At 46.0% G+C, this 23,126-nt stretch overlaps 1 protein-coding gene across 1 annotated transcript in view; it reads left to right on the forward strand.

Moving 5' to 3' along the window:
* PTPRF (protein tyrosine phosphatase receptor type F) overlaps positions 1–23,126 on the forward strand; it is a 1,477,204-nt gene that overhangs the window by 335,224 nt on the left and 1,118,854 nt on the right. Inside the window, exons 2-3 of the mRNA XM_077450677.1 lie at positions 9,838–9,994; positions 19,976–20,261. The gene's annotated coding sequence lies outside the window, so the exon portion shown is untranslated. The remainder of the gene's footprint in view (positions 1–9,837; positions 9,995–19,975; positions 20,262–23,126) is intronic.

A 23,126-nucleotide genomic window follows, 5' to 3' on the forward strand; every position in this document is an offset into this window, starting at 1 on the left:
ACCTGGCAAAGCTGCTGCCCCTTTGTACTGCACGCATTTCTGTTTTAATAATTTTTATTGGCTTTAGTGGGTGTAATAGGAGTTATGCCCATGCAGGGGCTAAAACATCTGATAAAGTTTGCAAACAATCATAATGCAATAAACAAACATGTACATCAGTAAATTATCTGGAGCTGTTAGAAGGCTTTGTATGAAGGCCCTTCATGAGCTTGGAATTGCGATTAGGTGGTCTGAACCAGAGGGAGCAGATACGTCCTAAAGATAGGGGGATGAAGAAGAGAGCATAAAGAGAAGAATTGTCAGGAAAACTGGTAGGGGAAGGGCAAGGAAATGCCCGGGTAAGGTTAAGGGGTAGAGGTCAGAGTAGGGAGGCAGGGACAATAGAGTGGGAAGGGTAACAAGGAAGGGATACAATAGGATGTATCCTCCCACAACCAGGAAACAAAGGGGTCAGGTAAATGGACTATAGACAACTCAGGCTAGAAGAATTCAAAGATGGTAAAGCATAAGCAAGTTATAGTTCCCATATTTTGGGAAATTCAGTTTGTGTGTAATTAGGGATGATAGACACATTCTCACTAACCAAGATTGGGGTTGATTTACTAAAACTGGAGAGTGCAAAATCAGGTGCAGACTCTCTGCATAGAAACCAATCAGCTTCCAGGTTATTTTTGTCAAAGCTTTAAGTGGTTGTTAACCCACTTTTAATAGTTCACATAATCCGTTCTGTCTCTTAATGAAGTGCAGGGCCATCTTTAAGGCAGGGCAAAAGGGGCAGCTGCCCTGGGCCCTGTCATTGTTCTGGGGCCCATAGCAGCTGCCTCATAGTTGCCAATTATCCTAGTTTAAATTCCCTTGTTGCTTGAAGTTTTAGTCCTGTGTTGTGTCCCGATATCTCAGTGTCAAGTGCTGGTACTAATGCTGCCCAGATCTGCCCTATTGTTGTGTACAGATGACTCACCTGCAGATCCTGTGTTTACATGTAAATAACCAGAATACATATGTAAATAACTGTGGCTGGCAGCATTGATATGTAAATAAATGCAGCATTCATATGTATAGTATGCTCCCCTGCAGGAGATGATGTGCTGTAACCTCTAGCAACTAGTGAGCCATAATGTGTGCTGTAACCTCTAGCAACCAGTCAGTAAGCAGTAATGATATGCTTTAAGTGCTGGCAACCACTCACAATTTCTGCCTGATCTGATACAGTAAACTGATTTTAAGTTTAGCTGCTATTTATTATATGTCTGAGAGCAGTTGGAGAGTGAAACTGCATGGGGGGGCCCAAGAACATTTTTGCCCAGGGTCCAATCAATATTAAAGACAGCCCTGATGAAGTGCCCCCCTGTCTCTGCGTTGTATTAAAGAAATGCCTCCTTTACGGCGGCTCCCGGCACTCATGTGACTGGCCGTGTCTCCTCTCTGCCCGCCTGACCGATGCAGCGAGAGGGGCCGAGATTCCCCCGCTGACATCAGCAGGAACGAGAGGAGAGAGAGAGCTGGCCAGTCACGTGATCATCGGGAGATACGGTAAAGGAGGCATTTTTGTTTATAAAACACAGAGGGAGGGGGGGGGGGGGCACTGCATTAAGAGACAGAACGGATAGTATACAGATATATTTGTTATTCCTGCAGCAGGAGGGGGATGGGGTGGAACTGTCACTAGGTGACGAAAGGGAGGAGGGAGGAAGACACAGAAGCAAAGAAGAGAGCTGCAGATAGCAGAGCTGCGGATGGCGAAGGCACGTAAACTGACCACAGTGTCAGTGCTCAGCAGCCATGATACACCGTGGTCAGTTTACATAGGGGTGGGCAGAAACTGGCAGGATCAGCCAGGTTTTTTAAGTGTTACAGGGGGCCAAATTACACAGGACAAGCACTATACTGTATAACATGCTTTAACCTCCCTGGCGGTATGATTATTTCAGATTTTAGGTGCTGAAAGCGGTACCATTATTTTGCATGGAAATTTGGCGTTTTATATTGTAGGCCTGTAATTCTTAGGCATAACTCTAGTAGACATCCCGGGTATGATAAAGTTTGAAAAATGAAATCATAAATTATAATATAATAAATACCTATAAATAATTATACCAAATAATAATATAACAATAATAAAAAAAATATTCAATAATGTAATCAAATCAAAAACACAGAAATTTGCTGAGTTGCAGAATTGTCGCTGTCATTAGATTTCAGCATTTGATGACGGATCTCCCCACAAATCACTATCGCTCAATTCTGCGAGTGATAGTAATTTATTATCGCTGTTTTCTAGCTGGTCTAAAACCAGTTTTGATGTAAAGGGACAGTTTTGGTTGCTATGGACAATCTCCAGTTTCCAGGCATAAAGAACAGTTTTTATATTATAAAACTGCATGCAGGACACTGGGGAGACCAGTAGGGACAAAGGGGATGTGACATAATTACATACAGCAATGTAATCTGTATGATTACATTATACTGTATGTAATGTGTGTGCTTTACTTTTTGAATTTGGTGTCGTTCTCTGTCCCCATATACGTCGCAACGCTCACAGGGAACGGAGCTCGGCGATGTGATAGATCGAGCGGAGGACGGCTCGCTCGTACAGCGGGGAGACATCGCTGGATCCAGGGGACAAGGTAAGTAACCTCTTCCTGGATTCAATGATGTGGCTCAGGATTACCACTAATAGTACAACATTTTCACCCCGAGCCAGACTCGGAAATACCGCCAGGGGGGTTAACCCACTAATACTTACTTGAGCCCCATCTCGATCCTGCAATGTTCCACAAGAGCCTCAGCTATCTGGGGCTCTCCTTCCTGATTGGCTGAGACACCGCAGCGGGCACCATTGACTCCCACTGCTGTCAATCAAAGTCAGTAAGGAGAGAGAGGGGGCGGGGGACCCCCATAGCAAGTTTTTTGCTGAGGAGAAGGGGCCAGGAACGCCAGCAAGAGACTAGAGGAGGATCGGGGCTGCTCTGTGCAAAACCATTACACAGAGCAGGTAAGTATAACATGTTTATTATTTTTAAAGAAAAAATAATTAGACGTTAGTATCACTTTAATTGTATTTTCCAAAATGTATATATTTATCGAATGCTTCACTTACGTCCTGATTGAGTTCTCGATATCGGCTTACATTATGTCATTAGATTTCATTGTACAGCACCAGCAGCTTCTCTTTCCTATTATAAAGGCTCATCACCGATGTACAGTAGATCTTCTAAAAGTTGCAGCGGATGTTGATAATATTAGATGACATTCGGTGAAAGGAAAGATTACATTTGTCTGCGTTGCTGAGAGTTGTAAGCGTACATTTAGAAGCTGTTTTAGGTGAACGTTGCTTTGTGTACTAAACTGCTTCTTGCAGACTCTGTTAGGGAAAATAACACCCTTTTAATGCTGCAGCACACTATCACAGTTCAGGGCAATGCATTTGTTATATAATAGTCTGTGTATTTTCCTCTTCACTTGCTGCACTAATAGCTAGAGATGTATTGTCACCTTGTATCCAAGCATCTTCCACCAGACTGTATGTGTTTTTTTTTGTTTTTTTTTCCTCCTATCTTTTTTATATCTATAAATCGGTGTACAGGAAACGAGGTAATAAAGGCACACTACCGGGGCTTTTCCTTTTATTCACTAATTGTACTGCGCCGTTCCACCCCCACTCCCTTTTATCAGTGATCTGGGAACCCCTTTTGCTTACCTGTTGATAATTAGGAAGAGGAATGCATGAAAACTGTTGTGGGAAAATAATTTTTTTATGTGTACTTGTGTATAAAAGATAATCGCGCTAATCATAAACTATAAAGTGCACCGCATGAATCATCCACCAAACTCAATCATGAAAGTACATAAAAATATATGAATAAATATGTGCAACAAAATCGTATAATAATAATAAAAAGAAATTCATATAATAAAATAAAAACATCCAAAATCGTATGTGTATGCAAAAGTCTATATAAAAACACATGAGAGCGAGTAATCCACCACCAAGTGATCATGTGGGACTTCAAATGACACTCCACACCCAGTGAGCAGGGACGCTTACCAGTTGGTTGGGACCACCTATTGCTAGGATGGTCAAACAGGCAGGCAGAAAAAAAAACCTCTGCAGGGTATATGGGACCGGAAATCCTCTAGGAATACTATACTAGACTCCAAAATAAGGCCAGATCTTTCTATAGTAGTCGCACTCGAGCAAAACCGCAGCAGGATCAACACAACCATATATAGATCAAAAAGAAAAACTCCAATAGTGTAATATCGCTCAGGTTATTTATTGAAAAAAGAAAAAGCCAATGGGTTACTTACAATGTTTAAAATACACTCTCGCATTAGTAAAATTTTTGCCGGCAAATTTTCAGAAACAAATTTCAGGGTCACGTGGGTCGCAATGGCGTCAGTATTTTTTTTGTTTCAGTTTCAAAACTTTGTAAACAAGTACGTTTTCTCCTTCACTGATGGGCACTGATGGGGCTACACTGATGGGCACCAATGAAGTGGCACTGATGAGGTGGCATTGATGGACACTGATAGGCGGCACTGATAGGCGACACGGATGGACACTGATAGGTGGCACAAATCGTCACTGATAGCTGGCACGGATTGGCATGGATGGGCGGCAGAGATGGGCATGGATAGGCGGCACAGGTGGGCACTGATAGGCGGCACAGGTGGGCACTCATAGGCGGCACAGGTGGGCACTCATAGGCGGCACAGGTGGGCACTGATAGGCGGCACAGGTGGGCACTCATAGGCGGCACAGGTGGGCACTCATAGGCGGCATTGGTGTTATACTGTACTAATGGATGCCAATCAGTGCCAAACAATAATGCATGCCAATCAGTGATGCCCATTGTGGGCACTGATTGGCATCCATTATGGGCACTGATTGGCATCCATTGTGCTGACGGGCATCCCTGGTGGTCTAGGGAGGATTACCTTTTCTCTGGTGGCGTCCCTGGTGGTCCAGTGTGGGCATCCTCGGGGGGGCTGTGCTGATAATCGATCAGCACAGACCCCCCCTGTCAGAGGAGCAGCCGATCGGCTCTCCTCTACTCGCGTCTGACAGACGCGAGTGAGGAAAAGCCGATCACCGGCTCTTCCCATTTACACTGTGATCAGCCGTGATTGGACACGGCTGATCACGTGGTAAAGAGTCTCCGTCGGAGACTCTTTACCGAGATCGTAGTTGCCGGGTGTCAGACTGACACCCCGCAACAACGATCGCCGCGCTCAGCGGCTCATAATCCTGAGGACGTCATATGACGTCCGGTCAGGATTATGAAACCACTTTGCCACCGTCAATATGTAATAGGGTGGGCGGCAAGTGGTTAAGCAGTGTCTTTTTCGTATCCATCATTTTGTAGGCTGACAGGTTCTCTTTAGCCACTGGTTGGCCAGGGCAATTTTTTAACTTTCATACGCATGTTAAAATCAGCATTTTTTGCTAGAAAATTACTTTGAACCCCCCCCCCCCCCCAACATTATATAATTTCAAAAAGCAGAGGCCCTGGAGAATAAAATGGTGGCAGTTGCATTTTTTTTATGTCACAGCTATTTATCAAATGCCGATTTTCATGAAAAAATTAACTAAAATGGATTTTAGTGCACACAAACACAATATAATACACATTTTTTGGGTGAAATATAAAAGATCATGTTGCTTCGAGTAAATAGATACCAAACATATCAAGACTTAAAACTGCATGCACCCAAGATATGGGGACAAATTAAGATACCTAAAATGTTTCACAGGTGATACTTTAAACGCCTTAACAGGTTATCAGTGTAGAGTTAATTGTGAATGATGACCCTAGAATTATTGCTTTCATTCTGACGTTCTGGGCCAGTGGTCAACATCCTTTCAGGACTCACAAACCACTAAACTCACAATTTTTAACCCTGCGGATCACTAACATGAATTTTACAGCTCTCTGCCCCCCCTTCCCCTGGATTACACTGCTGTTTTATACACACAGTGCTCTGCCTCTCGCCCCCCACCCCCTGGATCACGCTGCAGTCCTATACACACAATGCTACGGCTCTCTGCCCCCTCCCCCTGGATCACAATGCTGCCTTATACACACAATGCTACGGCTCTCTGCCCCCCTCCCCCTGGATCACAATGCTGCCTTATACACACAATGCTACGGCTCTCTGCCCCCTCCCCCTGGATCACAATGCTGCCTTATACACACAATGCTACGGCTCTCTGCCCCCCTCCCCCTGGATCACAATGCTGCCTTATACACACAATGCTCCGGCTCTCTGCCTCCTCCCCTGGTTCACACTGCTGCCTTATACACACAATTCCCCGTCTCTCTTCCCCACTCCCCCTGGATCACACTGCTGCCTTATACACACAATGCTCCGCACCCCACCCCCTGGATCTCACTGCTTTATACACAATGCTCCGGCTCTCTGCTCCCTTCCCCCTGGATCACACTGCTGCCTTATATACACAATGCTCTGGCTCTCTGCCCTCCTCCCCCTGGATCACACTGCTGCCTTATATACACAATTCTCCGTCTCTCTGCCCCACTCCCCCTTGGATCACACTGCTGCCTTATACACAAAGCTCCGGCTCTCTGCCCCCTCTCCGCACATACACACTCTGCATCACACTGCTGCCTTACACAGACTCATCACTTGATATCACCTCCTCATCCAGCCATGAGCTCGAGCTCTGTGCTCCTCCCCGCAGTCTGTGATCAGCCATTGAAAGTCCCTTTCTTATTATTACCTCCCGCTCTATGCACAGCTCCCAGCACCTCCCTCTGAGTTCACAGGAGCCAGAACTACAGAGGAGGCATTGGGTATCAATGCACGCTGACAGTCATTAAGAACAACACTGGAAACAACATTGGGCGATATAAATGTTGATTTACGGCAGAACCCTTGGGGACCACTAAAACCTTCTCGTGGTCCACGGACCACTGGTTGACCACTGCTGTTCTGGACAATACCTAGTCTATGTGGTGCATTCACTGTTTACATATGCATGCTGGACCTAAGTGCATGTCTGCATTTACTTGAATGTGTGAGGAGATGAGGGGCTTAAAAAAAAAAAAAAAAAAAAAAAAAGGTATGATTTTCTTTTATTTAGATTTTTTTGCTATCACAAAGGGGTTTACTAGCTCCTACGTGATAGCTTTGGGTAGGTAAAAGGTACTCTTTATGGAGACATCAGAGGTCTCCAAAGCATCTGATCAAGCTCAGATTTATGCATGAGTAGCTGCTTCCCTGGCTGTACGAGCCATATATGTCTGCCGGTTAGCACGTGTTTAAAAAAAACAACTGAACTCTGGAAGCTGGGCCCAGGAAAAAAAAAAAGGCTGAGGGCAAAGGACCAGTCGCTGTTTTTTCCCAGTTACTGGCATACTATGCCTTATTCTGCACTGTGTCTCTGTGTTGGGGGCACCATCTTGAGAAAGGGCTTTGCTTCCTCACGTTTGAGTCCCCAGTGCAGCCTTTCTCAACCTTTTCAACACTGAGGAACCTTTGAAATAGTTCTCCATTATCAGGGAACCCCTGCTAAAAATGTGAAATCTACAACTCATGATACATTAGTGTGATGGACAGTGGGAAGCATGGCCTTTATACTTGTGGTCATTGGGAAAAATGACCTCCTTACAGATGGTTAAAAAGATCAATGGTGTCAGTGGGAACTTATCTGAGAGGCAGAAATTGCCCAATGCTGAAGGAACCCCTAGCAACCTCCTGAGGAACCCTAGGGTTCCACGGAACCCTGGCTGAGAATCGCTGCCCTATTGAGTAGCAGAGTAGTGACCTCACCAAATTTCCCAAGACCTTGCAGTCAAAGGCAGCAGCATCTTAGATTGCAAACTGCAGATATACAGCTATGAGGCTACAGAATAGGAGTGCACTCACATACCGGGAAGTGCACTGCTAATTTTCAGGAGGAATTCCAGACACAATCTGGAAGTCCCTTCATAGTTGTCACCAGAACAAGGTTCCCCCATTGGAAGATTTCCTCTCTATTCCATGTTTAAGTGGCAACTCAAAATGTATGGGTCCCATCAGTGCCGGGACAAGGTCATCCAGTGCCCAGGGCAAAGATGCCAAAACTGCACCCCCTCCCCCTTAGGGTTAGGATCAGGGTGTCCCAACCCTGCCAAACTGCACCCCCTCCCCCTTAGGGTCAGGGTGCCCCAACCCTGCGTACAGATAGTTAAAAAGATCAATGGTGTCAGTGGGAACTTATCTGAGAGCAGAAATTGCCCAATGCTGAAGGAACCCCTACAACCTCCTGAGGAACCCTGGTTGAGAATCGCTGCTCTAGTGAGTAGCAGAGTAGTGACCTCACCAAATTTCCCAAGACCTTGCAGTCAAAGGCAGCAGCATCTTAGCCCTTGTACACACGGTCGGAGATTCCGACAACCAAATCCGACGGATTCTGTCTGTTGGATTTTGTCCGACGGATTTTGTCCGAAACTGTTGCATACACACGGTCAGACGAAGTTGTCAGAAAATCCGATCATTCAGAGTGTGATGACGTTATTTCGTTACGACTGGACTACATTCAGGCTAGTAGCCAATAGCTTTGGTTTAGGAATTTGATCTGAGCATGCGTGGCACTTTGTCCGATCGGAATTCTCTACACATGATCGGAGTATGTCCGATCGGACCAGTTTGTCGGAAAATATTTCCAGCAAGTTGGAAAATTTGGTCCGTCGGATATTCCGACGGAAACAGTCCGATGCATACCACACACAGTCGGATTATCCGACAACACGGTCCGATAGGACACATTCCGACGGATTCTCCGACAATGTGTACAAGGGCTTAGATTGCAAACTGCAGATATAAAGCTATGAGGATACAGAACAGGAGTGCACTCACATACCGGGAAGTGCACTGATAATTTTCAGGAGGAATTGCAGGAACACTCTGGAAGTCCTTTCATAGTTGTCACCAGAACAAGGTTCCCCCATTGGAAGATTTCCTCTCTATTCCGTGTTTAGTGGAAACTCAAAATGTATGGGTCCCATCAGTGCCGGGATAGGGTCATCCAGTGCCCAGGGCAAAGATGCCAAAAACTGCACCCCCTCCCCCTTAGGTTTAGGGTCAGGGTGCCCCAACCCTGCAATTACTAATTGCGCCCCTCCTGCCCATCCCTTTGTCCCGGCCGTGGTTCCCATCACTTTCAGTCATGGTGACAGAAGTCATATGGAAAAATAGGGATGATGAACCTCCCCAGTGTACACACAGGCAGTAATGAAAACCTGACAGGGATTATAAATAAGATTGTTTCCTATTCAAAAGAAATACATGCCCTTCGACCCCAAGGCAACTAACATCATTGACAACAAAGTCCCGTTTTTTTTTTGTTTTTTTACCAGCCAGGGCAGTAAAATTCCAGCCGGATGGCAACCCTAGTTATAGACCTTCTCTACTACCTCCCAGAACTTTTAAGTGCGAATCACAGCCAGGTAGCCGTGTCAGACAGGCTAAGATCATAAAAGTGTACACAGCGAAGGCCCGCTCTTTGAATACCATCAGGTTTCACACAAGAATTCCATCCTCTACATCCTCCAGACACTCAGAATCACATAAATAAATCCCAGACCCAATCAGAGCTCAGAACCCGGAGGCGTCATTGCCCATACGCAGGTGGAATGATGCTCTCGTACAGCGGAGAGGGGTGTGGATGATGGAGTGTCGGCTCCTCAGAGGGCGGGACCGATGGGGATGGTTCTCTGTACTCCGAACAGTGTTGCATAATATATCAACTTTGTATAAATATTGTAAATAATAAATCTGCGGGACTCACGAGTTTTTTTTTTTTTTTTTTTTTTTTTTCTTTCTTACCAGAGCAAAAGCCAAGCTATTAAAAATAGAGCGACAGAGAGAGAGAATGGATTGTATGCGCTGCGGGTTATGTATCCTGGCCTTCCTCACACACGGATACACAGTGATTAACCTCGTGTTCGGGGATTCAAGCTGAAAAACAAAGATAAACTGCATTCAGGTGAGCTATGATCTGCTAGAAGTGGCAGGCAGGCAATCTTCGCTGACAAGATTTATGACTTTCTGTGGCAGGCTGGGAAAGGACGTTGGATACAGAAAATACATTTCGCACGGGTGCTGCACGAATTGGTGCAGTGCAGCCGGAAAGGTCAGAACTGGGGGGCAGATATATGAGGAAAGCGGGATGAGCTGTGACAAGCAGAATGAGAGGACAAGATAGCGGCTCTGGTGGAATGCTGGGAAACGGGCTTGTTTTCTACTGCTAATTACAGCAACAAAGAGCTTGCGGTAACGGTTCCTTCCTTAGATCTTCAGGTAGATATAAGAAACAAACTTATGGCAGACTCACTTCACCTAATCCTCACTAGCTCTGTGCCTGATGGGAGCACTTATTTGTTGGCCGCAAAGATTTCCCAGCATGCTGTAAAATATCTCTGACCAGTTACGAATATTTCCAGTTTGTCAAGAAACAACCTCCCTTTACAGCACAGTTTCCCGTTTATATCAGTGTCCACGGTCCCTTTTTATATCACAGTTCCCCATTTGATTAACCACTTAAAGTGGAGTTCCACCCAAGAATGGAACTTCCGCTTTAAAGCAAGGTGACCCCCTGACATGCCAGATTTTGGGGGGGCGGATACCCTCTTTTTAGAGGGTCCTAGCTCCCACTTCCTCCCGGCGCACTGTGGCACCGGAAGGGAGATCACCTCTCCACCCTCCCACTCGGCAATCATCTGGGACATGTCAAAGGTCCCAGATGATTGCCCGGCCAGTCACGGCACGCTGCGTGGCCCACGCATGCACAGTGCGTGCCTGGCTGTGAAGCCACAGATTTCCCAGCCACGGATACCCTCTTTTTAGAGGGTCCTAGCTCCCACTTCCTCCCGGCGCACTGCTAGGACCCTCTTTTTAGAGGGCCCTATCTCCCACTTCCTCCCGGCGCACTGTGGCACCGGAAGGGAGATCACCTCACCACCCTCCCTCTCGGCAATCATCTCGGACACGTGACAGGTCCCAGATGATTGCCCGGCCAGTCACGGCGCGCCATGTGGCCCGCGCATGCGCAGTGTGTGCCTGGCTGTGAAGCCACAGCCAGGCGCCCACAGTAACAATGCCGGCGCTGCAAAGAGGAGGGGGAGAGGAGCGGGCTTCATTCCCCTGCATCGCTGAACCCTGGAACAGGTAAGTGTCCTTATATTAAAAGTCAGCAGCTGCAGTATTTGTAGCTGCTGACTTTTGATTTTTTTTTAAGCGGAACTCCGCTTTAAGGACCGGAAGGATTTGACCAGGCCATTTTTTGCGATATGGCACTGCGTTGCGTTAACTGACAATTGTGCAGTCTTTCGACATTATACCCAAACAAAATTGACAATGTTTTTTTCCCACAAATAGAGCTTTCTTTTGGTGGTATTTGATCACCTCTGCTGTTTTTTTGGGCTGTAAATAAAAAAAGTGACAATTTTGAAAAAAAAAAAACAACAATATTTTTTACTTTTTGCTATATTAAATACCCCCCCAAAAATGTACAAAAAACTAATTTCTTCCTCAGTTTAGGGCAATATGTATTTTTCTACATATTTTTGATTAAAAAAAGCAATAAATTGATTGGTTTGTGCACAATTTATAGCGTCTACAAACTATGGGATACATTTATGGCATTTTATTATTATTATAACTTTTTTTTTTACTAGTAATGGCAGTGATCTGCAATTTTTAGCAGGACTGCGACATTACGGTGGACAGATCGGACACTTTTGACACTTTTTTGGGACCACTGACATTCATACAGCGGTCAGAGCTAAAAATAGCCACTGATTACTGTATAAATGTCCCCGGCAGGGAAGGGGTTAACACTAGGGGGGCGATCGAGGGGTTAAGTGTGTTCCCTAGGGAGGTGTTGCTAACTGTATGGGCTGACTGTTGAAGGTGAACGATTGCTGTTTCTAATCACTAGGAACAGACGATCTCTCTCTGCTCCCCTGACAGAACGGGAATCTGTTTGTTTACACTGACAGATCCCCGTCCTGCCTGTCTCTGGAGCGATTGCGGGTGGCCGGTGGACATGGAGTCTGCTGATTGGCTCCCCCTCTCATGAATGGGCACATATCGCTGTGTACTCACCCGGCGTACAATAATGGCGATTCGCTCAGGGGAGACAACTTGCCGCAGTACAACTGTGGCGGGCGGTCCGTATCTAGTTAAAGCAGTCCCAGGGTGACCTCAGTTCCCCATCATATGACAGCTCCCCTTTATATCACAGTGCCCCTTTACAGTGCAGCCCCCTTTACATCGCAGTGCCCATTTAAAGTGCAGTCCCCTTCACATTAATGTGATCTAAACTGTAAAGTGGTCCTGTAATGTAAAGGGGGCTACACATTAAAGGGGCATTGTTAAAATTACAAATTGCCCCTTTATAGTGCAGTTGCCTTTTTTAATGCCCCTTTACATTACAGTGTCCCTAGCAATCACAGCCCCCCCCCCCCCCCCCATCACAGTGCCCCTGACAGTCATAGCCCCCCTTTCCTCTGTTACATCACAGTGCCCCCTTTCAATCTCTGCCTCCCCTGCACGGTCCTACCTTCAGCAGGGCAGAGGCAGTTATCTGCCTGTGTGTCCTCTCCTTGTCTCCCACCTCACCGCCAATGTCATCCTATTAGCAGGTCAGGGGGTGGGAGGAGCTGCAGATCTGGACGGAAAAGGCTCATTGTGGATGATTATCCGCTTGTTAATATTAAAAGACTCCCACTCTCTGTCCAGATCTCCAGCTCCTCCCGCCCCCTGCCCTGCTGATAGGCTGACATCGGTGGTGGGGTGGGAGAGGAAACACAGGCTAAGTGTCGCAGCCACACAGCAGGAAGTGAGCGGCGACCGTGGTCTGTGTTGGTGACTGGTAAGCCAAGCCACCAACTGTTTTTTAACTCCATTCTGCATCCAGCAGTGGGATTCCTTTCATAGTCCCCATCTTACGTTACAGTACACCATCCATTTTTGATTGGTCCCTTACACCTTGGAGGGTTAACATCTTGTATCTTAATTTATACATAATAAAACAAATGCAATTATATCACACAATTCTCAGTAACCCTCTGCACACAGCTATACACTTTTACATACTTCTTGTAAACTTTTACATAAAAACAGGGATTCTTGGCTGGCACAGTATATTTCAATGCATGTTCAAGTTGGTCAACTGTATCTAAATAATCCCTCTCTGGCCAGTCCCTACTATGTAAATTGTTTATAGCATACATCAATAGACATACAGTGCCAATATATATGTCTTTGCTTAATTCCAGACAGTTTCCATATATATATATATATATATATATATATATATATATATATATATATATATATATATATATATATATATATATATATATATATATATATATATATATATATATATATATATATATATATATATATATATATATATATTGTGATGTTCGGGGGACCAGGTAGATCGCAGGACACAGGCTTTTCATACAACAAAGGGTTTATTAACTTAAATAGCTTACAGCAGCCAAAAACAAAAGGAAAAAGGTTTGTAGTCTCACCGACTTGCAAAGTCCAGAATAGCTGTCCTTATCAGAAACAGAGCTTGATCTTGATGGCAGGCAACTTCCCCTGCCAGGAGCCTTCCAAACAGGACACTGCTGTCCACTTCAGTTGCTGCAACCCAAAACAAACACCAAACACCATCCACCATGTGTTCTCCACTCCTCCACACACACCTACCACTTCCTGTCTTGTTTTTTTAAAGGCACTCCCTTAACAGGTTGGTTAATCAATTTTATTCATTTAAAAAGACCACAACCCAAACAGAGGGGAAATATAGCGTCCTTCCAGGACCCAGCCACGACGTCCTGTACATATCCCCCCCCTGTGCCCCAACGCCAAGGAGGTGGAGGCAACAGTGGAGCTCAAACAATGGACTCGGGAGAGGGCATCTGCATTTTGATGCAGTCTCCCGGGCCTATGCTCCACTACAAATTTAAATTCCTGGAGTGCCAGGAACCACCGGGTAACCCTGGCATTAGTCCCTTTTCCCTGTCTCAGCCATGTTAAAGGGGCATGGTCAGAAATCAACCTAAACTTCCTTCCCAAAAGGTAATATCTGAGGGATTCCAGAGCCCACTTAATGGCCAGACACTCTCGTTCAATTATGGCATAGTTTTTCTCCGCTGGTGTTAACTTCCTGCTGAGGAAGACTATCGGGTGTTCCTCGCCATGAATAACCTGTGACAACACCGCTCCCAATCCTACATCGGAAGCATCAGTCTGGACAACAAATTCTTTTGAAAAATTGGGTGCTACAAGGACAGGGTGTTGGCACAGCGCCGCCTTGAGCTCCAAAAAAGCCTTCTCAGCGTCTTCATTCCACTCCACCATGACCGATTTCCGACCCTTAGTCAGATTGGTCAACGGAGCCGCCAACGTGGCAAAGTTGGGTACAAACCTCCTGTAGTATCCCACCATGCCCAGGAATGCACGTACCTGCTTTTTTGTGAGGGGGCGGGGCCAATTCTGTATAGCCTCTATCTTGTTGACCTGAGGTTTCACTACCCCTCTACCCACGATATAACCCAGGTATTTCACCTCCTCCATTCCCAAAGCACATTTTTCAGGGTTTATTGTAAACCCCTCCTTCCAAAGAGAGTCCAGCACTGCCTGCACTTTGGGCAAATGTGATTCCCAGTCTTTGCTAAAAATGACTATATTGTCCAAGTATACTGAGGCATACTTCCGGTGAGGTCGTAAAATCCTATCCATTGCTCTCTGGAACGTGGCTGGAGCAGTTTGCAATCCAAAAGGCATCCTTTTGTAAACTCCCCTCTGGGGTAGAAAAAGCTGTTTTCTCTCTAGCGGCCTTAGTCAACGGTATTTGCCAATACCCCTTGGTAAGGTCTAACGTAGTGATATACCTGGCTGGACCTAGTCTCTCGATAAGCTCATCTACCCGGGGCATGGGGTAGGCATCAAACCGGGAAACTTCATTAAGTTTCCGGAAATCATTGCAAAATCGCAGAGTCCCGTTGGGCTTTGGTACCAACACAATCGGGCTCGACCACTCACTCTGCAATTCCTCAATAATCCCTAGGTCTAACATCTTTTTTACTTCCTCTGAAACGGCCTTCCTTTGAGCCTCTGGGATGCGGTAGGGCCGGACAAAAACTTTGACTCCTGGTTCTGTGACAATATCATGCTCTATGACACTAGTGAGCCCTGGCAAGTCTGAAAATGTTTCTTTATTTCTCTGCAAGAACTCCTTTGCCTGCTGACTTTGGGTTTTAGACAGGGTATTTGCTACTTGGACACTCTCCACCCCAACCCGAGGCTCAAGTTTTGTACTAGCCAGGGAGGTCACTGGTTCCCTGTCTGTCCAGGGCTTTAACAAGTTTACATGATATATCTGAAAGGGTTTCCTCTTGCCTGGCTGGTGGACTCTATAATTTACCTCTCCCATTTTTTCTACAACCTCGAAAGGGCCTTGCCATCTGGCCAAGAACTTACTTTCCACAGTGGGAATCAACACTGCTACTCGATCCCCCACTTGGAAGTTCCTAATTTTGGCTGCCCTATTATAGACCCGTCGTTGAGCCTCCTGGGCTTTTTGTAAATGTTCCTTAACTAGCGGCATTACAGTTTCGGATCCTCTCCTGCATTTGAGAGACATATTCAAGAACACTTTTATGCTGAATTGGTTCACTTTCCCATTCTTCTTTAACAAAGTCCAGTAATCCACGAGGTCTCCGCCCATATACCATTTCAAAAGGCGAAAACCCAGTGGAGGCCTGGGGCACTTCTCGGATAGCAAACAGGAGGGCTGGTAACAGGCAGTCCCAGTCTTTCCCATCCCTTTGTACCACTCTCTTGAGCATAGACTTAAGGGTCTTATTAAAACGTTCTACCAATCCATCTGTTTGGGGATGGTAGACCGATGTGCGCAGCTGTTTAATCCGGAACAGTTTGCACACATCAGCCATAACCTTCGACATAAACGGGGTGCCCTGGTCTTTGAGAATTTCCTTGGGAAAACCTGTCCGTGTAAACAACTGGAATAACTCCCGTGCAATAGCCTTAGAGGAGGTATTCCGCAGGGGTAGCGCCTCAGGATATCGAGTGGCATAGTCGAGGATCACCAGTATGTAAGAATGACCTCGAGCCGACTTTACCAAGGGACCCACTAGATCCATGGCTATCCTCTCGAATGGGACCTCAATTATGGGCAGAGGGACCAACGGGCTCCGGAAATGGGTCGCCGGAGCGGTCAACTGACAGGTGGGACAAGAGGTACAGTATCTTCTTACCTCTGCTTTCAAGCCTGGCCAGTAAAACCGGTCGGCGATCCGTGCCTCCGTCTTTTCAACTCCCAGGTGTCCCCCTAAAACATCATCATGGGCCAGTTCCAGGACCTTGCGTCTATACTGTTGGGGTACCAATAATTGTTCTACCACATTTTCTCTCACTTTAGTAACCCGATAAAGCAATTCATTACATATTGAAAAATGTGGCCACCGCTCATTAGCACCTGGCTCTTGGGGCTCCCCATTTATAACTACAACCTGTTCCCGTGCCCTGGCCAAAGTGGGGTCCTGCATCTGGGCAGTACCAAATGTCCCCTGGGGAACACCCAAATCTGGCAAGTCAGGGGTAGAGGCCATTTCCTCATCCTCTTCCCCCAGCATTACCTGAAGCGGGGAAGGTTCCCCCCCCTCAGTGTTCAGGTAGGTCTGAGAACCCCACATATTGACATCCTTAACAGTATCAGCACTATTTTCATCATTATTAACCAAAGTCTTGGCGTTTTTATCAACTGGGTCCATATTACCAATATGTGGCATCTCAGGGTTATTACCCTCAACAACAGGAACAGAGGGACTAGTTTCTTCCCAGTCTCTGGACCTTTCAGACAGTTCTCCTTGTCTCCAAAGTTTTGTAAATAACGGACAGTCACGTCCTATGATAACGTCATGTACCAAGTTCTTTACCACCCCCACCTCTTGAGTACCAGTGCCACATGCTGTGGAGATGGACACCGAGATGAGAGGGTACTCTCTAGTGTCCCCATGAATGCACACAACCCGCAACCTTTTGCTTACCGGACCGATCTTCCCAATTACTCTAGGGTGAACCAGGGTTATCATGCTTCCAGAGTCCAGCAAAGCCTGTGCAGGGTGGTGGTTCACTTGGACTTCACACTCAAACTTCCCCTCTCCAAGGTCAAGATGTGTTGTACACGCTTTATGAGCATAAAAAGACCCCCTCCGAAGAACCCCGCACTCCATGGGTTCTTCCTGCAATGGGCAATGGGCCCGGGTATGGCCCCAGGTATGACATCGCCAACATTGTACATCCCCTCCTCTCCGATCAGGAACAGGTCGCTGAGGGGGTAACGGGTGTGACTCTTGGCCTTCCGGGGTGTTGGTTCCAGGGCTCCTGGGGACATCCTTTCGAAGGGCGGCAGTTGGTCGGAAGGGCCGTGGCAGACTGGGCCCTTGACGCTTGGTGGGGCCAAGCAGATCCTCCACCACCGTATATCGTTCCACCATCTCAACAAGGCAGTTCGCGGTTTTGGGGTCTCCATGGCTGACCCACCGTTGAAGGTCATCTGGCAGTGACCTTAAGTATCGGTCCAGCACGACCCGCTCCACAATTTGGGGGCCAGACAACACTTCGGGCTGCAGCCATTTTTTTACTAGTTGCACCAGGTCATGCATTTGAGATCGCGGTAGCCGGTTTGAATGATACTTCCATTGGTGCACTCGTTAGGCCCGAACGGCCGTAGTCACCCCCAACCGAGCCAGTATTTCTGCCTTTAGTGTTTGATAATTTTTAGCATCTTCTGGTGGTAGGTCAAAATAGGCTTTTTGAGAATCTCCGGTGAGGAAAGGAGCAATTAAGCCGGCCCACTGGTCCTGGGGCCACCCTTCTCTCTCTGCCGTCCTCTCAAATGTTGCTAGAAACGCCTCTACGTCATCACTCGGGGACAACTTCTGCAAGAAATGGCTTGCCCTTATGGTCACCTGGTTGCCAGGGGCAACGGCCACTTGTTCACGGCCCTGAGAAAGCTGCTGCACTGCTTCTTTTAAGGCCGCCATCTGAGCCTGCATAACGTCTTGTTGGGTCGCTAGCTGGGCTGCTAACTGGGCCACCAACTCGTTGTGGTGCGTTTTTTGTACCTCCAGCTGGGTTGCTAAGCGCTGATTAGCTTCCTCATGGCGAGTCTGCGCTTGTATATTAGCTAAGGACAGCTGTTTAATTAGCTCCTCCATTGTTTCAGCTTTCAACAGTTGTGCAGCTTTAACCCCGGACATAAATTCACTGTACTGTCCCTTTAAATGTCAGTTCAGATCCAATACAAAAAAAAAAAAAATAGCAAGAAAACGCCTGTTACTTTGTTCTGCCCGCATTCGAGCACCACTTGTGATGTTCGGGGGACCAGGTAGATCGCAGGACACAGGCTTTTCATACAACAAAGGGTTTATTAACTTAAATAGCTTACAGCAGCCAAAAACAAAAGGAAAAAGGTTTGTAGTCTCACCGACTTGCAAAGTCCAGAATAGCTGTCCTTATCAGAAACAGAGCTTGATCTTGATGGCAGGCAACTTCCCCTGCCAGGAGCCTTCCAAACAGGACACTGCTGTCCACTTCAGTTGCTGCAACCCAAAACAAACACCAAACACCATCCACCATGTGTTCTCCACTCCTCCACACACACCTACCACTTCCTGTCTTGTTTTTTTAAAGGCACTCCCTTAACAGGTGGGTTAATCAATTTTATTCATTTAAAAAGACCACAACCCAAACAGAGGGGAAATATAGCGTCCTTCCAGGACCCAGCCACGGCATCCTGTACAATATATATATATATATATATATATATATATATATATAATATACCGTATTTATCAGCGTATAACACACGCCGGCTTATAACACACTCCCCAAGTCTAGGAGGGAAGTTTAAGGAAAAAAACTTACATTTAAATGCCCATCAATGCAGCCTTATCAGTGTCCATCTGCAGCCTTGTCAGTGTCATTGCAGGCTTGCATTGCAGCCTTGCTGTTTAAAAATGGCGCCGCTGAGATACAGAGCGGATGTCCTGTGTATCTCGGCGGCGCTCTGTAGCTCTCGGCCGAAAGCCGAGAACCTTGGCACCCCAGATGTTTTTGGAACTCCATTTCCCATGATGGTACACTGCTCTGCAGAGTGCATGAGCATCATGGGAAATGTAGTGCCAAAACATCTGGAGTGCCAAGGTTCACCATCACTGCCCTATAGTGTCAATTTGCACACAGGTTTTTTAGCAGAGTTTAGGAGCTGCTGCGGTTAGGTGAGGTTCAACCTTCCTCTCCTGAACGTGGAAGAATCGCGTTCAGCATAGGAGCGGTTTGACCGCTGGTTGTGGGAAACTGCAAACTGCTGCAAAATCGCCTGCGGTAAATGACGGCCAAGTGTACAGGAAGCCCAAGAGTGCCTTTAATTTTGAGGAATGGGTACAGGAGGCACAGCAAACAGCAGCATTGTCAGTCTTTGGGGAGGAGGAATATACTAGCACATTTACATATACTTGCAAAGCTCCAGCTAATACTTTGTAATCAGTTGCAGCAAATATTTTTTTTTTTCTTTTGGGATAAAGGTTTTACATAAAGAAACACTGATCATCGTAAGCACCCCCACTAATGTTAAATGGTTAGTCTCATCTCTGTAACTGATACATTTTGCTAGAGAGCTTGTTTTTTTTGTTTTTTTTTGAAGAAGAAGAATAATAGACTTACTGGCTGGATCACCAGATGATAAAGGAAAGAAAGTATAAAAGAGAAAATGAATGCAGACGACACATCCAAGGATTGATAAACTGCAATATATTAAATGTTTCTTTTGGGAAAATCTATGGTCACAGCATACAGTTTCATTTTATAACATCAGCATTGTAATACAAATACAAACAATAGTTTTTTTTTTTTTTCCCAGTATAAGCTTACTTTTATGAGTTCTGCCCGTCAACTGCCCATCTGTCCACAACATCTTGGATTTCCTGCAAGCTTTGGGACTTAGAAACTGAAAGTAAACATCAAAGGACTACATATCCCGTGGTACCCTGCTGCCTACAAATAGTGACTCATGTATTGACTCCGCCTCCTGAAACTCCTCCTCTCAAGCTCCTCTGTAGTTCAATAGGCAGGCTGCCTACTCACAGGGCATAGTGACTACCCGTCACAGAATTCCAGGAAGCAAATGTGTGGGCAATCTTCACAAAGTAAGTTTACAAACTTCAAGATGGCTCAGATTAATAGGAGTAGACTAGAAATAATTGTAATGCAATGTGGAAATGAATGTAATGATTTTACATTTTGACCATAGATACACATTACGTCTCCCTACTTAGTATTCCACTCAAGTCATTTCAGTGAAATACATTACACAGTGAAGTCATTTTTACATTATCTTCCCACTTACATATCTAGATTGATGTTCTCTTTTTTTGAGGAGGGTGAGGGGGAAAGAAAGTTTTGAAGGATCATGCATTCAACTAAAATCCAAGTGTAATAATAAATCTGAGGTAAAAAAAAAATAATAATTCAGAAGAGCAGAATCTATCAGTAAGGCTAAGCTTACACATGAGGCAGACTTTGCCACCCCTCAGAAAAGTGATCCACAGTGAATTGCATTTCAGAGGCATTTGACAGGCAGTGAGGAGACAATACGTCACCTCCTCGGTGACTGTTTTAACACTGTAAATGCTCCACCACTGCGCTCAGCTACATGGTTTTGACGCAGCCCCATTCACTTGAAGCAGAGCATCACAGCCAGTGGTGTATTTTGGTTTTGTCCTGCCCTAGGCAAGACTAGAATTGGGCACCTCCCCAATGTACAATTTCTCCCACCTCTTCCTGTTTAAGATCCACCCCTTCATCTGTAAACTCCACCCCTTCCTCTTTAAGTTCCACCTCAGGAGTTGGTCAGAGACTGTGGACATGATAAAGGTGTTAGTCAGAGACTGCAAACTGGATGTAGGAGATGGTCAGAGACTGCAAACTGGATGTAGGAGATGGTCAGACTGCAGACATGATACAGGAGTTGGTCAGAGACTGCGGACAGGATACTAGAGATGGTTAGAGACTGTAGACAGGATACAGGAGATGGTCAGAGAGTGCAGATATGATACAGGAGTTGGTCAGAGACTGTGGACATGATAGGGGAGATGGTCCGAGACTGCAGACATGATACAGGCAATGGTCAGAAAATGAGTACAGGATACAGGAGATGATCAGAGAATGCAGACAAGATACAGGACATGGTCAGAGTCTGTGGACAAGATACTAGAGATGGTCAGAGTTTGTAGACAGGATACAGGAGATGGTCAGAGACTGCGGACATGATAGAGGAGATGGTCAGAGACTGCAGACAGGATACAGGAGATGGTCAGTGACTGCAGACAGGATACAGCAGATGGTCAGAGACTGCGGACATGATAGAGGAGATGGTCAGAGACTGCAGACAGGATACAGGAGATGGTCAGTGACTGCAGACAGGATACAGGAGATGGTCAGAGACTGCAGACAGGATACAGGAGATGGTCCGAGACTGCAGACAGGATACAGGACTTGGTCAGAAACTGCGGACATGATACAGGAGATGGTTGGAGACTATGGACAGGATACAGGAGATGGTTAGAGACTGCAGACTCCCCAGTATTGATCATTTATGGTCATCATAGGGAATAGAGCAGTCTCTTGTAATGCTTTCCATTTACCCACCTCTCTGTATGGTAGATGATTTGGAAGTCACACATCACAGTGGAGTCCAGGGACAGCAATACCCCGTCTGAGGCTCCCAGTGCCAGTGGTCAGCGCTCCCACCTCCCCAGTCAGACCTAGCTGTGGCTGTAAATCATAAAAGGTCCCAAGCGGCACCATTACATCATGCTGACCCAGGCCAGAAGAACCCAGACGAGACGGTCCATTACAGACTGCCCCAGGCAGAGGGGGCGACCAATTGTCTCCCCCCTGTAGCAACACCACTGGTCTCTCCTATAGCGGCCCTGAAAAATGCCACCCAAGGCAAATGCCTTGCGGTAGATACGCCCCTGATCACACCGGCAGCACATGTACAATCCCATTCTGGTGTCTTTGCAGCTTAAGGAGAGTGGTCAGGGGGCAGTAAAAAAAAAATAAAAAAAAATATAAAAGCTCAGGTGTCTGTTTTTACCGCCTCCAACCACAAGTGTAAAGGAGCCAGCCCTTAGAGAGTGTTTTTCTTTGCATATTGGGTGTATTTGTTTGCTTTCTTTATTAGCCAGGGCCCTGTTTAAGTTGTACAGTCGTGTAATGTGTGTCGCTGCTAGGACATGTCTTGTGTGCGTGGCCCCTTGTTAGAGCCATAGTTATTCCTGGGAACGGTACTTAGCACACGGGCTGTTGACTTTCATTCGGCTGCTGATCCCTGCAGTTGCTATGGTGACCCCGGGCTATAGGCTCAGTTCTGTCAACTTCGCAAGCCGTGTCAGCGAATGACGTTCCTCAAGCTGAGCGCTGCGAAGGGGCGAAGGCTTCAGATCTTTGCGAGTTTTGAATTGTTTGTCTTCCCAGAATATTTTTTTATTCCTGGCTCCAGAATAAGTGATGATACGCGTTACTCCAAAATAGAGCAACTGCTGTCAAAACACAGATATAGCACAGGTGCCTGCATGCATATTAGTAATTAGCTCTCATTCAGAAATTTGCAACGGGTTTCTGTAAATCTTGTGTTGAAGATGTAGACTTCACCTTATTATTATCTGCATCTGTTATCACTCTGTCATCTTCATCTTCTCTTTCCTCATCTTATATTTGAAACTGAAATATAAAACTTTACTTGTATGATTATTGCTAAGAAGGATAAACAGATACATAGCTTGGATAGATGGATAGATAATTGGATGTCGAAAGATAGAAATTAGCATATTGGATATATAGATGGATGGATAGTGTAACCTAGTAAAACATTTTTTTTCTGCCAGTAAATCCCTTATACAGCCCACTGTTTTTTGTCTAGTAAAAAGCCTAGGCTTATGACATCATGCACAGCTCTCTCTTTCTTGCCAGGAAGGGGGGGGGGGGGGGTGAGTCATAAGAGGGCCAAT

Source organism: Lithobates pipiens, unplaced genomic scaffold, assembly GCF_037356315.1.
Source record: "Lithobates pipiens isolate NorthernLeopardFrog02 unplaced genomic scaffold, aLitPip1_a1.2 Scaffold_23, whole genome shotgun sequence".
Taxonomy (NCBI): domain Eukaryota; kingdom Metazoa; phylum Chordata; class Amphibia; order Anura; family Ranidae; genus Lithobates; species Lithobates pipiens.